General features: G+C 50.8%; 1 protein-coding gene and 1 long non-coding RNA gene across 13 annotated transcripts in view; one reads left to right on the top strand and one right to left on the bottom strand.

Annotated features, from left to right (window-relative positions):
- The window catches only part of LOC137228246 (uncharacterized), a 53086-nt gene extending 46237 nt beyond the window's left edge, over positions 1-6849 (bottom strand). Inside the window, exon 1 of one of the 2 annotated variants that reach the window (XR_010945221.1) lies at positions 1457-6849. This is a non-coding gene — a long non-coding RNA (uncharacterized lncRNA). The remainder of the gene's footprint in view (positions 1-1456) is intronic. The other variant, XR_010945223.1, reaches the window with a different exon arrangement.
- Positions 1-16139, top strand: part of PALLD (palladin, cytoskeletal associated protein) — a 399249-nt gene that overhangs the window by 307692 nt on the left and 75418 nt on the right. Inside the window, exon 1 of one of the 11 annotated variants that reach the window (XM_067745416.1) lies at positions 6968-7078. The exons of 8 other annotated variants lie outside the window; for them this stretch is intronic. The gene's annotated coding sequence lies outside the window, so the exon portion shown is untranslated. Of the gene's footprint in view, positions 1-6967; positions 7079-7506; positions 7837-16139 lie in introns of those variants that run through there. 2 more of the 11 variants (XM_067745419.1, XM_067745417.1) reach the window with 2 other exon arrangements.

The following is a 16139-nucleotide window of genomic DNA, read 5'->3' as shown; positions in this document are numbered from 1 at the left end:
GTGGCACCAAAGTTGGGCCTGGCTTCTGCCCGCCGCGCATGAGGGAAGGCGGAATCTAACACTGCCGCCTGTCGGCTCAGGACCTGAGAGCGACAGTGGCTGAGATGTGTCTAGACCCGTCGCTAATACATCCATCTCCAGCGAGGCTTTTTAATATTGAGGTCGTGCTCTGCAGAGGCTTGGTCTGAAGGAGGTAGGGCTGAAGTTAGTCTTTATCGTGGATGCTGTCTTTCTGCTTTTCTTGCATTGAAAACTTTCCAAATCTCACTTTGTCAACTTTGCTCCGAAATTACAACTTTTTTGTTTGTTTGTTTTTAGGTGTTTACTTACACTCATTTAATCTTTGCATCAAGTCATGCAAGGAAGATAATAGTGTCTTCATTTTATAGATGAGAAAACTGAGGCTTTTCTTTTTCTTTAATCTTTTTTGTGTGTGTGTGCGTGCGTGCGGTACGCGGGCCTCTCACTGTTGTGGCCTCTCCCGTTGCGGAGCACAGGCTCCGGACGCGCAGGCTCAGCAGCCATGGCTCACGGGCCCAGCCGCTCCGCGGCATGTGGGATCTTCCCGGACCGGGGCACGAACCCGTGTCCCCTGCATCGGCAGGCGGACTCTCAACCACGGCGCCACCAGGGAAACGCTTTAATCTTTTTAAAAAAAATTTTATTTTATATTGGAGTCTGGTTGATTGACAACATGGTGTTAGTTTCAGGTGTACAGCAAAATAATTCAGTTATACACATACGTGTATCTATTCTTTTTCAAAATCTTTTCCCATTTAGGTTATTAGAGAGTATTGAGCAGAGTTCCCTGTGCTGTACAGTAGGTCCTCGTTGGTTATCTGTTTCACACAGAGCACTGTGTACAACTTTAAAACGGGTGCCCTAAACTCCAATTTCCGTCAGCACAGGCTTCTCTCTTTGGATGCCTCATGTGCCACATTTCATCACAATTCATTGCATATTATTAAAAAAAAAAAAAGTCCATCTGAAAACACTGCTGGGCCACTCGGTTCTTTGAATCGTTCTTTGAAGATACGATATCATCCCATTATGTGACCAAATTACCTCAAAATCAGTTAACTCTTTCTAAGGTTACTATCAGCAAAGCGAAAAAGATGATACACTGATATAAGAACAGTGATCTCAATTCTTTGGAACAATGGGAATATTCCTTATACCTAATGGAATCTTAGGGAAAAGTCTTGATTTTTTTTCTCTTGAAATCTAGTACTTCGTTGTATCAGGGGCCCGTAACAGGCAGTATCAACATTAAGTCAATTGTTTTAACGATGAATCACATAAACTATATACAGATAAATTAATTTCTTAAATTCCCGATGTTACCAAATATTTGCTGTATGTGTCTTAGGGTATACAGTCAGGGGATTTTCCAGTATAAAATGTATCTATTAAATTTCTATTCTTAGAGAAACTTTAATTGGAATATTTGACTTACCCTTATCGCTCTCTCTTCCGTCCTTTTCACTACCAGAGTCTAGGTTTGCACATTTTTTGTGTCAAAGATCTGTGCCATAAAATAATCTCAACGATCCTCTTAGTAGGTGGAAATCCCTGCTAGAAAGCCTTTCCCTGCAGCACCCAAGCAAATTCCTGTGTACTTCCCGAAGGAAGAAAATTAAGCACTTCAGATAACATAATCCCATTCATTGGAGCCAGAAGATGAGCTTATTAATTCAAGGGAATGGATGGATACTCCAGTTGAGGAAGTGACAGATGCGGTAGAGTGAGGGTTTCAGGAGTGGGAAACAGCCCTCTTTTCCTCGCTGTACACGTGGCCCCGGCTACACCCTGTTGGGCTCCTTGGTCTCCATGGCATCACCCACAGCAGATCCGTCACCAGGTTGTTTGACATCCTGTATTTCTGGGAGCAACAGTTGAGTGATGGCTGGTCCGCAGGTTTTCGAAGCATCCAAAGGAAGCTGCACGAAAAGCAACACAAGATTCCTTGTTAGGGTGTCACCAGAGGTAACAGTATTAAGAGAAATCTCACCCGTAACTTCATGAACTGCCACTGCGATTCATATAAAATGTGACATTATGGCCTATGTGTCTGTTATCAGTGACTACATTTATAGACTCAGCCGAAGGTTGTTCTTACGCAGGATAGAGTCAAACTAACAAGCCAGCTCACAGCAGTATTTCATCATTCACTCGGGAGAGTCACAGAAAAAGGCGAAGGCCTGCTTTTCACTCTGCCTTTTCAGTAATCCGTGTGGAATCTGTGGTGATTCCATCGGAGCCAGCATAACTCATTTGATTTGGAAGAGGATACTCAGTAATGAGTCAGATTCTTCTGTGGGTGAAGCAGGACATGTTTAGAGCTGCCTGAACTATTTCAAGTCAAGCAGACGTTCTTGTGCACCATGCAACTTGGTGAGAACGATTCACTAAAGGAGATCTTAGTGTCCCGAGGTTGTTAAGGGACTTCCCATGTGTATGTACTTTTCACTCCAGAGTTAAGAATCCCTGGAGTTTGGGTTCTGGACTCAACAGTTTATGCTCTTGCTTCTCCCCTGACCTGCTCTGTGTCCTTGGGCAGGTTACTAACCTCTCTGTGGTCACTGCCCTCCATGAAGGGGGCGTGATGGTAACAGCCATACCTCCCATGGGTTGTACAGGCATATAAAATGGGAGAATGTGTGTGAAATGACCAGCATCATGTCAGATTATTACTTTTTACTCTGCTCCTAAGTACTGTGTTTTGTTAAAAAAAAAAAAAAAATCCTTAGATACTGTAAAGATATAAACATACACATTAAAGGGGTAAGAAAACCAAGGCCACCCACCATGTGCTGAGAACTGTGTTACGGTTGCCCAGGCAGCATCTCATTTATCTCCTTTTAGGCAGGCCAAGGGAAATGCCTTTCCTCCACTTTACAGATGAGAACACAGGAGCTCTGTGAGTTCAAGGTCATGGCAGCAGCCTTGGATGGACCCGGCCCATCTTGTCTCCAGAGCCCAGCCCTTTCGGGCACCCTTTCTCAGGCCCCCGCTGGTCTGAATCTGTGATTCCCCTGGAGTCCTTTGCAGGTTCAAGGCCTAGTTTGCTCTGGCAAACTCAATCTGTTCTTTTGTTTACAACTTCACAATCTTTCTTTAACCTCCATGACTGCAGCCCTTCTGGGGACCATGTTCCCTCTCACTTAGTATTTTACGTCCACTGGGCTCTAGTCACTTTTACACAAGTACAAACAATCCCCTTTGTTTTCCCCTTGGCCTTTCTCCCTGCCCTTAATAAAAAGTTATGTACAAACCAAAGAGCCAGAAAGTTATCTTGGCCAGTGGGATACACACTCTGTTTTTATGTTGAAAGTATGAATTGTCCTCGGAGGTTTGCCCTTTCCTTCTCCCCCAGGAGTCCACATTCATGGTCAGATAGTGCAAAGGGCTGAGCCTCCTGAGAAGACCCACGTTTTTAAAGATTTCGCACTTTTGTTAAAATAATTTGGTAATTGTTGATACGGAAACAGATATGTTTCTTTAAAAATGCTGCAATTAATTACAAAGAGTGCAGATTCAAAGTGGTCCAAGGCTTCTTGAAGGTGCTCATTTTAAACATGAACAGAATGAAAGGTGATCTTAAGCCTTCTCCTCTCAGAAACATTTTCTGAAAAATAATATTAGTTGGAACCAGTATCAGGTAAAGTCAGTAACTGCTCTACCATTTTCCTAGTCTGTTCTTGTTTGCTGAATGGGGTTGGGATTCCTTGCAAAAGTAATCTCTACAACTGAGGAAATGGACCACTGAGACAAGATCTTGTACCTTTTAAAAATACAGCAAGAGCTAAATCCACAGGTTTTTAAAAATAGTATCAAAGCACCAGAAGTGAGTGGAAATAGACCCTTATGCTGAATTGCTGTCAGAACATCTGTTATATTCACCATCGATCCCTCGGCGGAAATACGTGCCAGCCCCCTGGCCAAGAATCTTCTGAGAAAATCTCAAGGTTTTGGTACTTTTCATTAAAATATTATTTTAAGCAAAATGCCTGAAGATATACTAATACCTGTAAATAAAAGGAAGGAAAATGTAGATTTTGGCTTTACGTGTTAGAACAGCGTGGCTGGGCGCTGTGACTTGTGGTGTAGTTTTTCTAGTGGGCACTTGGCGAGAAGGCATGGATTTGATTTGCTCATCGTATCCACTTTATAAAGTACCACCGATGCCGACATGTTTGAGGCAGGGGCCGTGTGCTCGCTGCCAGCCGTCGGGTCTGTGGCTGGCTTCCCTCGTCTGTTCAGTGGATACCATTTGTTTTGAGCTTTTGCTGCCGTTTTAGTTTTCAACCACCCTGAGCTTCATTCTTTTCCTGAGAATGTGAGAAGGAGAAACGAGGAGTGATTTGAAGGATTAACTTCACCCATTCCACACTCCTCCCCAAACAGTTAGACAGTTGAGCAAACTACTTCATCTCAGATTAAATGTGCACGTTTGAAGCCACAGGTGTTGGAGCCCAAGTGGGCAAAAGTGACCCTGGAGACAGGAACCTCAGAGGAGGTTCTGCCAGATGCTCCCGGGGGCCAGTGGGAGTCCCGGAGCGCAGCCCCTGGGGGGTATGAGTGGATGCAGGTGTGTTCTCCACCCCTTCCTGTTGCCCTAAAGCCACAGAGCTCTAAGTTTTAGCTCAGGGAGCGAGAGGAGAAAATCTAAGGAGAAGGTTGCTGCTCAGCATCCTCGGAGCACACAAGGGGATGCATGTTCTTTTCAAGCTTGGCAGGATTCCTATCAGTACTGATAACCGTTGTCACAAATCTTGGATTTGCCAAAGTGATATATAAGATGTACCCACGCCTCCCCCACTGCACGCTTAAAATCTTTAAAAGTTGAAAGCATTAAAAGACATAGTGTTTTGCACCAGTTCTGAAATCCTCCCGGATCTGACCTGTGAGAAGTAGAAACTGCTTCACATTTCTGGGCTCCTATAATAGGTAACAGTAAGGCAGTGATGGCGGATCTCTGGGTCATCCTTCCTTGCTGCCTCTGGAGAGGAGAGGAATTGGATGTTTCCTGGTAGTTCACCAACCCTCTGGGTCTATTTCCTCCTACACACTCTCCCAAGCTTGTGGTGCTGGTCACTCAGCCTTATCCATTTCATTCTTTCTGCGCTTAACGTTGAGAACGGACTCCTAAATCATAAACTCACAACACTTAAGAACTGTAACTTTAAAATTCATCAGATTAATCCCCTTGCTATGAAAATTTTTTAAAACTACAGACTTCCACAGTTAATGGCACAGACCACTAAGTCCTAACTCCCACTTCAGAATGTCAAGTGCAGCCTTCTGGAAAACCCTGCAGTGCACCCCTGATGTCATTCTTGCAGCCCTAATGGCCATTTGCCCGGGAGTGAGCACACCAAAACTTGAAAGAAAAGCAAAGTTAAACAGTGATGTACTGAGCTTTTTACCCCTGTTCCTTGCAGAAATTGAAAAGAGAATAATGCCTTGTAGTAGACCTGGAAAGATGACTATGGTATATTGTAGGTTAAAAAAGAAGTAGTTTACAGAATCATATGGAAATGATCTAATCTGTGTGTTGAATACGTGTTGAAATGCACAAACAGAAAAGTCTGGAAGAGGATACTGCAGGCTGTTAACAATGTTTATCTCTGAGGGTTGAATCACAGGGAACCATCCTCTGGGTTTACTGTTTTGAGTATTTTACAGACATCATTTTTAATCTAAAAATCATTAACACTATTTCTGGGAGAGAGAGAGACGTCGAGTCTCTGTCTCAGGGCTGTGAACCCAGAAAGCCTATTGTTTGATATTAATACTGAAGACAGGGATAGAATTACTAGACTAGTTACTGTGGCCACTGGCATTCAAACCTAGATGACATCTACTGGCGTTTTCTTGGTGACCGTTTTACAGAAAGGGCTGGACACAACCATGGGTGTTCAATATATGCGATCTATTAGCATTCATCCATTCATGTTCGTGACAGTTCGTGGTGTGTAGAGGAGATATGGACTTGATGGTCAAGGAGTACGCGGTGTAGGAGGAACAGGCCAGAAATAACTGCTAACCCAACTGTAGGGGATGTGCGGAGCCAGGGGCGTCCTGAGCTGGGTTAGTAAAAGGAGAAGTCGCCGACCTGGACTTAAGGTTAAGCCCACAGGAAGTGACACACTTTACGTAAGAAATTAATTGTGGAATTAATGAGTCCATTTCCTCCTTGAAAACAGTTCTATAGAAACTTCCGAGTGACTCAGGGCCTCTAGAAGTTGACGGCAGAAGAGCACAAGATAGGCACCGTTGCTAAACCAGAACGCCTTGCACTTCTTACCCTCAGGGCCCCGCAATTCAGTTACTCATTGATAAGCGGAACAGAGTAAACTGTTCATGGAAATCTAGAAATTATCCTCTCTCTTCCTTAAAAAAGAAAGCAGCATTCCACACGATCAGTATGCTTTGGGATTTAAGTGCTGCACAGTCTTTCTGATGGTACCTGATGGCGCGCAGGAGCTGGGCTCCGACCCACCGGCCCAGCCCGACGCCCGCAGCCCCTTCTTCCCGGCCGCCCCCGCCTGCGCCGGGTTTCACTTCATCCCGCTGGAATGCTGCCCTGGAGGAGAGGTCCTGGACTTTCCTTCTTAGTCCAGAAACGAGAAAACCCAAAACCTGGGGCAAATCATCCGACATGCAGCCAACATCCCTACTGGCCTAGAAAAAAAGTTAAACTCTTTCCCGTTATCCATCCCTCCTGGAAGTTCTGGGAAAGCCTGTTCGTCCAGGTGCTGCCCGGGGCGGGGGCTGCTACCCGGGAGGTGGGGACTGGGGACGGGCGCGCGGCCAACCTGCCGGGCAGCCCGCTTCTCCCTTCCCCCCTCCCCTCCCCCTTCTCCCCTCCTCTCGCCCCCCCTCCCCCCAACTCGGCCCAGGCTGCCCCGCCCCCTCCCCGCCCTCGCGGCCCCGTGGACTCTTATTGCCCCGGCGCGCGGGCGGGGCGTCAGGCCTCCAGAGTCGCAGAGGCGTCCAGTCTAGCGCGCGGTCCACGGCGGGTCCTCCCGGCACGCTGGGGGTCCCGGAGCGGCGGGGCACGGCCGGACGGCAGGTAGGGCGGTGTGGGGGTGGGGTAGGGGAGGAAAAGGGGGCCGGCGGGCAGCAGCCCCGCGTTCCCGCCCTGCCGCGGCCCCTGGCGGAGCCCTCCCTGCCCTGCGGTCGGAGAGCGGCGCAGAGAGCTTGGCTCCAGAGGGGCTTGGGCGCCTCGGACCGTGCGGGGGCCGGAGAGGCTAGGCTGCCCCAGACCACGGCCGGCAGAGCTGGCGGGGAGGGGGCGGGCGGTGATCTCCTCCTGCCGTCGGCGGGGTGTGGTGAGGGGGTCCGTCCCTCCCGAGCCCCGCACCCCCATACCCTCCTCTCTGCGGGGAGTTGGTGCTCTCCGCGCACGGAGTGGGGGGTTGGGCGCCGGCCTGGGGGAGCGGCGAGGCCGGGTGGCCTGCGCGCGGGGCGCGGAGCCGGCGGCCCTCGGGCAGCGCCCCCCGCGGCTGCGGTCCCGCCGCCTGGGTCTGGTTTCCCTTCGGGGCGGCGAGCGTGCGGGGCTCCGGGGCGCGGAGTACGGCGGCCCGGGGCTCCCTGCGCGCGGAGCTCATCCGACCCCGGTCCCCGGGAGCCGAGCCAGCCCGAGCTGCGTGTGCCCTGCGGCCCCAGGGAGGGGCCGAGTGGACAGACCCTCGCCTGGGAGGCGGGAAGGCTCGGTTCCCGGGTGACCTGCCCTCGGGATGCCGCCCCCGACGCCCCGCCCCCCAGGCTCAGCAGCGGTCCCAGCAGCCTCGGAAACTGCCCAGCTCTGCCGTGGAGGACATTTTCTTGGTTGGTGTTATGAGGGGTCCCGTCGCAGTACTGCTACTGTCTGAGGAAGAACTGGCCGGGGTCATCGAGGAGTGGGGTAGGGGATGTTTCTGAGCGCACAGTGCAGAGGTAGCCGCTTCGTGCGGTCTTCCTCCATCCCCAACGGAAGAGGACTCTTTGTTTCAAGAGCTGGGGGACTTTGACTTAGTGATGAGAGGTTTGAGTGAATTTTATTTTTTCCCTGGTCTGTTCACGTGGGTTTGCGTTGTTGCGGGTGAGAGTAGGGGTCCCCGTGCCTTGGAGCGATTGGAAGAGTCCGGAGTCCGACCTGAAGAGAGAGGAAGTCACGTGGTTAGTCCCTCCTTAACAGTGGGTATCACAAATAGGCAAGAGGTATATCATCAATATATAATCAACACATTTTCCAACTAATCTCTAAGCTATGTTTTTTATTTCTTCTATTTATTTTATATAAAACAAGATTGATCTGACACTAATTCTAGTTTTTGTGTTTTGAATAAGGACGGGGCTGGGTTGCCGGGTGCCCACACCACATCCATTACTAAGAAACTAGGCGCGCACAGCGAATAATCAAGCACGCCAGCATCCTAACCGTCTTTTTGGCTGTGTGAACACTTGGTGCTCTGGGTGAAGAGTTCGGGGTAGGTGGTCGACAATCACACAGCTCTGTTTTCTGTGGCTGTGAAACCTGTGAATCATAACACTCTGACAGCTGGTGCGGTCCAGTAGCCTGCATGCTTGAAATGGTGTAATAACTGCACACCCAGTGTGTTCCTAGGTGAGAACACTGACTTGGAAAGCAAGAGGTTGGTGTCCTGGTTATAGGAGCCCAGGGGTGCTTCATTATAGGCTTGTGGGCTCTGGGTTTTCGTTGACTTTGAAAGCTTTGCAGTAAGAGTTGAACCACCTACTGCATTGCCTTGCAGTTGAGCTTTAAAAAACTCTACTGTGTTGTTTTCTCAAGAGCTGTAATCTTTATACTATTTTTGAGCATAGTTGCTCTTTTTCCCCAAAATATTTTCCCTAGACTGTAGTAAATCTTATACTCTACTGTCTTTGAAATCACTCATTATTACTGAAGTATAAAGTATTTCCTGGAGCTTATCAAGGAGTCCATACTGCTCAAGGTGCTGGAGTCATCATTTCAAAAGGAAGTTGTTAATTTGGTCACACAGCTGTTGATTGTCCAAACCGCTGTTGCTTTTCTTCCCCCACTTTCCGGATTTTTTTTTCACAGTCGCTGGGAACAGTAAAAATACGTTTTAGACATTGCTTTCTCTTTTGCATACATTTCCCTGTAAACAGTTTCATATCAACATGTGATGTGCTTTTTCAGTAGCTGTTTCAGAAGATCCAGATAAACATCAGGTGATGGAAGTTCACTGTGCTTCTCAAAATGCCTATACGATTTCTTATTTGGCAAAATGACTCTCCAAGTAAATGGGGGAGGTAGACACCAAAAAAATACGTTGACGAGCACTGTACTCTCCTGTGAACGTGTTCTTGCGTTCACACACAGTAGCTCACTCCGCAAATGTTGTTCTGAGACACAGGGTGGTAGGAGGTCGAGTGAGGTCCTCGGGCCGTCCCCTTTCCGCCTCTCGGGTTGCTCTTCGAAAGCGAGGTTGCACTCGCTCACGGGGTTGCACTCGCTCACTGGGAAGCTCTGTATCAGATTGTGTCAAAGGATGAAGAATGAGCGCTGCTGGATGAGAAAGTCTTCCTCCAAGGAGACTGTAGGACTGGCGAGAGCTAGCCCAGCCTTGTAGGGAAGGTGGGGAGGTACAGGGGAAGGAAGGAGGGCCTGAGGGGTCAGGAAGGAGAAACGGCCCCTGAAGCCAGTGCCCTGGACAGTTTTCGGCCCAGCCCCACTGACCCCTAAAGGCGCCTTTCACCCCGAGCAGTCGTCTTCACTGCTTGCTGCTCGTGTGCTTCAGGGACAACCATGACGGGTGACGCGCGCGGTTCCGGTTAGGTGAGCCTCTCTTGCTTGTGTGTTTGGGTCACAGGGACCGGAAGGCAGGCTGAGAATTCGGGTGGTTGGTTCATGCAGCTCTGAGTTCTTCCACGGAGTGCAAGGCGACCAGCTGCCAGAGCTTCCCCCTCCGGGAAGCAACGATGCTGGTGTCCATCTTGGCCTGGGCTTTTGGAAGACAGAAGGGCTTCCTTGATGGAAAAGATTTCCTCCTAAGGGAGAAGCTGCCATTTGCAGGCAGAATGTGTCAGCCAGAAGAAATGGGCAGATGACCATTTTTTGGATTTTTGGCAAAACTTTGCAATTTTTTTTCCATATAGAAGTGTTAGAAATAGACTCATAAGAAAACAGACAAGGGGCTTCTCTGGTGGCGCAGTGGTTAAGAATCCGTCTGCCAAGGCAGGGGACACGGGTTCGAGCCCTGGTCCAGGAAGATCCCACATGCTGTGGAGCAACTAAGCCCGTGCGCCACAATTACTGCACCTGCTCTCTAGAGCCCGTGAGCCACAACTACTGAGTCCGTGCACCACAACTACTGAAGCCCGCGTGCCTAGAGCCCGTGCTCCGCAACAAGAGAAGCCACCGCAATGAGAAGCCCGCATACCACAACAAAGAGTAGCCCCCGCTCGCTGCAACTAGAGAAAGCCCTGCGCACAGCATCGAAGACCCAACGCAGCCATAAATTAATTAATTAAAAAACCAGACAAAACCAAGTAAGAAGAATAGACACGGAAGTCTCACCAGTGGGCAGGGAGGGAGGAAGGAACCTTGGTTAAGCAGCTGTCACTCCCCAGACCCTGCAGGGCATGCAGCATCCTCTACCACGTTTCCTGGTATCAGAGAGCGGAGCCCAGGTGCCCATCCACGTTGGAAGGAAGTAGCCCTGGACCACCGTGCGTGGGACTCACAGGCGTCATCCCCCGCTTCATGACACGTGTGCTGCCTTTGTGAAGCTGCCAGACCCACTGAGGGTCAGCGCCCTCCGCTTTCACCTGGGCTGGATTTCGAATGTGCGCTTGTAAATCCTTCGCTGGGGACTCTGAACACGCCCTTTCGTTGAAACCATGTCAGTTTGTGGTTGGGTTCCAGGACAGGTCAGAGTATCCTGCTTTTACTCATAGTACCATCGAAAGGAGCCATTATATATAACATGGTTTTGTGGGAAAATGCACTCAGAGCTCCAACTTGATTTTTTTTTTTAGACGACTTTTAATCCCAGCAACAATGGCAAGAAGGACCCCACCTTGTCTTTTTCCATGTAAACCCTAAAGGGAAAATAAAGGTACACAGAGATACGTTTCCTTTCCTACTGCCCCCGTGCTAACAGAGACCCCCCCAGCCTGGAACCAGAGAGCTGGGAGGTGGGGACAGCAGTACCTGGCACCAGAGGGGGAAGGACACGGGTGACAGGGCCGAGGTGAGGCCCGTGGTCCATCAGCCGGGCCGGGGAACCGGCTCTGATGGCCGGTTGACGTGGGCTGCCTGCTGGGTGACACGACTTCCTTACTAAACTACTGAACATCATCTTTACTCTAGAACCTGAGCATTAGCACCGTAAGCCGTCCGCTCAGTGCTGTTCAAGTCAGGGTTGGTTTTAAATGGAATCTTAAATAATAGCAAGAAAGCAAACTTCCAGGCATTTTGTTTTTCTTTTTGATGCCAGTGCACAAAATTCCCAAACAAATACCTCCTGGGGACTGGACAGACTTCAGGTCAACTTAGATGCTGATGTACACTTATAATATCCTGAATAACGATAGGATAAATACCACAGAGCAGTTACCTCCTACCAGAAAGTGTGCTAAAATGTTTAACACACTTTACATCGTCTCGTCGTCACCACAGTCCCGTGTAGTAAGTACCGTCAGCACCCCCATCTTAAAAAGGATGCAGGTGCGATTTCGGGAGGGTGAGAATGTGCCCAGAGCCACCCAGCTCTGAAATGGCAGGGCTGGACAGCTGTTGCTGAACAAGCCCCGTGGCCTGGCCGCTGGCTGGACTCTGGGAAGAAAGTAGGGACCCAGATGGACAAATAGGCAACAACCCCTGCCCTCGTGCAGCTTGTCTTGTAGTGATGGGAGACACACCCTAGAGAAACAAACTAAACATCCAGGGCTTCAGATAGTCCTGTGCTGGGGGAAACAGAGCCAGGAAGCAGGGACAGCAGTGAGGCTGGGATCCGCCCGGTGGGAAGGAGCTCGGGCAGAGGAGCGGCTGTGCGCGGGCAGAGCGAGCCCGCGAGCCTTACAGCACCCGTCCTCCGGGCATACCCTCGTGTTTTGTAGCGGCCGCTGTCGTGGTGTGGACTGCCTTTGTGGGTCCCTGTAAATACCCCAGCGGGTGCCTGGGGATGCATGCAGGAACATGGACGGAAGGCTTCACCTTGCCCGTCAAAGGTCAGGAGAGACGGAAGGACAGGCTGGGGTCTGGGCACGGCAGAGGCTCCTCTGCGGTTCTAGAAAGAAAGCGGGCTCCGCGGGCCAGGGGGCAAGTGTGGGTGGACGCGGCAGTGAGGGCTTCCTGTGTTTTCAGTGGAATAGGAAGTCGGTCGTCACCTTGGCGGGGCTGGGTGTTTGAGGAGAGGAGGTGTGACACTCACCTGGCTGTTGGGATGTGCCCTCAGGGTCTGCCTGAGGTCGGGTTCTGACGACACTCCTGTATCCTGGACCCCAGAACCCCACCATCCCCTTCACCTCCCGAGGAGAGAGCCGTCTGCTAGTCTTCTTTGTGTCCCTTACATGGAGGAACACCCTGCGCTTGGTAGACGGTGGTGGGTGTTTGCTGAATGACTGCAATCAGCCTCCCACACGCTGACCCGGAAATGTCATCAAACATCTTCTCTCCACCCTGATCTTCACGGTAGTCGCTCCCTCCGCTGGGGTGCTCTGGCACTTAGAGTCCCTAAAGCAGCGGTTCCACCTACGACCAGTTACTTCCTGAGCTCATCTCGTCTCTGCAGTGTTGAGCCTGAGTCTTAGGCTGTGAAACAGCTCTTAATTGCGTGCTCTTCTGTGTCACTCTCCAGCAGCGACCTGACTCGGACCTCACTGCTCCGCGTGGTGCCTCGGTGGAGGACAGCAGGGATGCCTCCTGCTTCTGCTTTCTCTCTCCTGGTTGCGTGGCGTCCTCCCGGGGCAGGTGTAGGTAGCTGGTCAGCTGGGAGACAGGAGAACCACCGGGATGGTTAGAATCATGCAGGAAATGGACATCGGTCTCAGCTAAGCTGGTGGCAGAGGAACTGATTGAAGGGGTTGGAGTCACCCTTCACTGGGGTTAGAAGGTGGACTTGACTGCCTTTGGCGTTCATGGTCTTGAGGTGGGAGGTGGGGGGATTGCGTCCAGGGTCCTGCCGAGCAGCGGGCAGGAAGTAGAGCGGCCCTGAGGGCGAGGCAGCTCAGGTGTTGGGCCAGAGAGAGGTGAGCCAGGAGGCAGGTGGACCCCAGTGTGATGCTCTGAGGGGTCAGAGTGCGGACAGAGCTGAGGGGATGATCACCACGGCGAAAGCCCTGGGAGGAGATGGCTCTGCCCCACAGGAGAGCAGACAGTGAGGAAGCTTGACTCTCTGTATTTGAAGGTGACGTCACTTGACTAAGTTAAGGTCTGAAAAACCCGCCCAGTGAAAGAGTGTTGAAGTAAAGCATACCCCAGTAAAACCACAGATGAACTAACTCATAGCTGGAGTTGGAAAAATGTGTGATTTTTCTTGGTAAAGCCTCTCTCCTCGTCTTCCTAACTATAAATAGATGTGTTTGTATAAGTGACGTGTGGGTCTGTAGAAATATCTATCTGAGGCACTTACTAAGAGAGAAAACAAAAACAGATGCCCTCCGTGTCATGAGGTTGTGTCACATAGCAGAAGGTTTGAGCACACACTGTCCACACCCGCACCTGTAAGCCTGTCCCAGCAGGTGAGGGCAGGATACCCAGGACGGGACGAGGGGCTGGACGTTGCCTCTCCAAAGCAGAGCTTATATCTGCGAGAGAGAGAACGGCATCTAAGCCTGCCGATCTCTCTGAAAGGCAGAAACGTCATCCAGGGACGAGACGGAAGTTGTCCGGGTCCAGGCATCCTCGGCCCGTCTCCGTTCACAGCCAGCGGGAGTTGTCAGTTTGCAGACGTACAGAACTGCACTGTTTCCCCTCAGAACCACTCAGCAGCCACTGTGGACACTCAGTAACCTCCACCACCAGCCATACTTTCCTCTACCAGGTCGGCATCCTTGCTCCAGGGTACAAACGATGGAAAAGTTACTTGGAATTATTTTTATACTTCGAGATTTCGAAAAGCCCGAGTGTTCGCCCTTCACAGGCATATCAAGGTCGAGAGTGTGAGACCTGGGCCAAGCTCTCGTTCATTTAACAATTCGGGGCCTTTGCCGGTCCAGGGCCTGTTTCAGGGCGGGTGTCCTGACCCCTCCGCTGGACTGATTGGAAAAGTATAAAGCGTGCGCGTGGTTGTGCCTTCCCGAAGGTGCAGTTACAGGAGGACCGGGGCCTTCAGGCTCTGGCTGGTTTCTCTTTCCAGCCCTTGGGGCCTCCCCTCCGAGTGCAGGGGGACTGTGACACTTGGAAATGTGCACCCAGGGCAACTGTCGGGTTTTCCAGCAGCTTCTGCACAGATGACAGATCTGGCAGTCAAATGGAGAACGCTGATTACGCAGGTTCAGGAGGAAAGCTTTTAAGGGTGAGTGCTAATGTTTAGAATCCTGACGCCCCGTTTACTTGGGGAGGTGATCCCAGCGGAGGCATCTGGTTGGGTTGCCTTAGCCGCCTTGCGTGGACGGCCCAGCCCTGGGGGGTGGCCGCCGTGTCCCGGGTGCTCTGGCTGCTCCCCCCGGTGTGTCTCTGCTGCTGTAGCTCCCAGGCTCTGGCCCTCTGCTCAGAGCTCAGTCTGCCTACGCGTTTATTTTCTCTCTGATCCTTTTGATTTTGTCTACCTTTATTAAGCCAAACACCAATCTGAAAATAAGAAGGATAATCAAACTGGACGCCTAAATGTTTGCTCAGGGTTCTCATGGTGGCAGTAGTTTCATTTTACTACAGCCTTCTACTTAAATCTATAATTAGGATATATTTCAAAATCACACTGGTCGTGAAGTGTCATGTCACGTAGTACAGCAGTTACTGGTTCACTGCGTTTTATGTGAGCCGAATAATGACGTGCAGTCACAGAGTCATACAGCTACATTATCAACATTCAGCCACTTGAACAGGAAAGAATACAGGGAAGACTGAACGTCTTGAAACGAAGTTTGGTCGTACGGTGGGGTCTGCTCTGACCCTTGGGTTCGAGTCTCTTTTACAAAATGGCTCTTGGGTCCTGTTCTGACTTTGAGATAACTAGTTCGTCCTTTCATCACTGTAATTAGATCTGGTTTCAAATACAATATCTCCTCTGCAATTTTCATTTAAAAAAAAAAAATAACACCAATCACTTTTGTTGCCAACAGGCAGCAGCTGAAATTATGAGTCAGGAAAATCGTGAGGGCACTGCAGCTCCCAGCAAACAGATTAAAGGCTGCAGTGTTTGAAACCACAGGGTCGGGCTGAACCTCTGGGTTTTCTGACGAGGCCAGCACACACCTGGTGTTGGCCGGGGCAACCCGGAAAGCTGCGTGTGGTATAGATCTCTTGAGATGATGATGCAGTACAGGCTAGGTGCATCTGTGACTTGCCCGCCTGGCTTTCTCGGCCGCCTTCCTTTATTTTCTGAACCAGCCGAGGAAATGACCGTCATGCCAAGCCTGTCTTCTGATGCAGTGGTGGTCCTGGCTCGGGCTGTGCACGGCCAGCTGTCCCTTCCCAGGCCACCCGCGTTGCCCCCGGGTTTCTGTTGTCCTCCCAAAAAGTGAGAGACCGGAGGAGGCGAGCTGAGCTGTCCGCGTACCGTGTAGGGAGGGAGATGAAGGGCGTCCCGTGCAGCCCTGCCTTTCCTCCGCCGCAGCTTTGCCTGCTCTCACGGAGGGTTGGGCTGAGACACTCGGGAAGCTGGTGACTCTGTGGGGTGTGGTTCCCTGGCCTTGGAGAAGTTCAAAGATGGATCTCAGGCAGGCAGTGCCACACTCTCGTTCAAATTATAAGCCTGTGCGTCGTCCGCAAAACTATATTAGAAATACGAGCTTCACAAAACTCCCAAGTGCCCGTGGCCTCCAGACATGATGGTCGAGGCGGTCTGTGAAGGCGTAGTTGCGTTGGCTGTGCGCGAATATCCTAGCATACGGGGACCGGGGAACGCGAATACCCTAGCATACGGGGACCAGGGGACGCGAATACCCTAGCATACGGGGACCGGGGAACGCGAATACCCTAGCATACGGGGACCAGGGAA

The sequence above is a fragment of the Pseudorca crassidens genome, chromosome 7, assembly GCF_039906515.1.
Source record: "Pseudorca crassidens isolate mPseCra1 chromosome 7, mPseCra1.hap1, whole genome shotgun sequence".
Lineage (NCBI taxonomy): Eukaryota > Metazoa > Chordata > Mammalia > Artiodactyla > Delphinidae > Pseudorca > Pseudorca crassidens.
The sequence above is the reverse complement of the archived record's forward strand: the minus strand, read 5'-3'. Positions and strand labels throughout refer to the sequence as shown.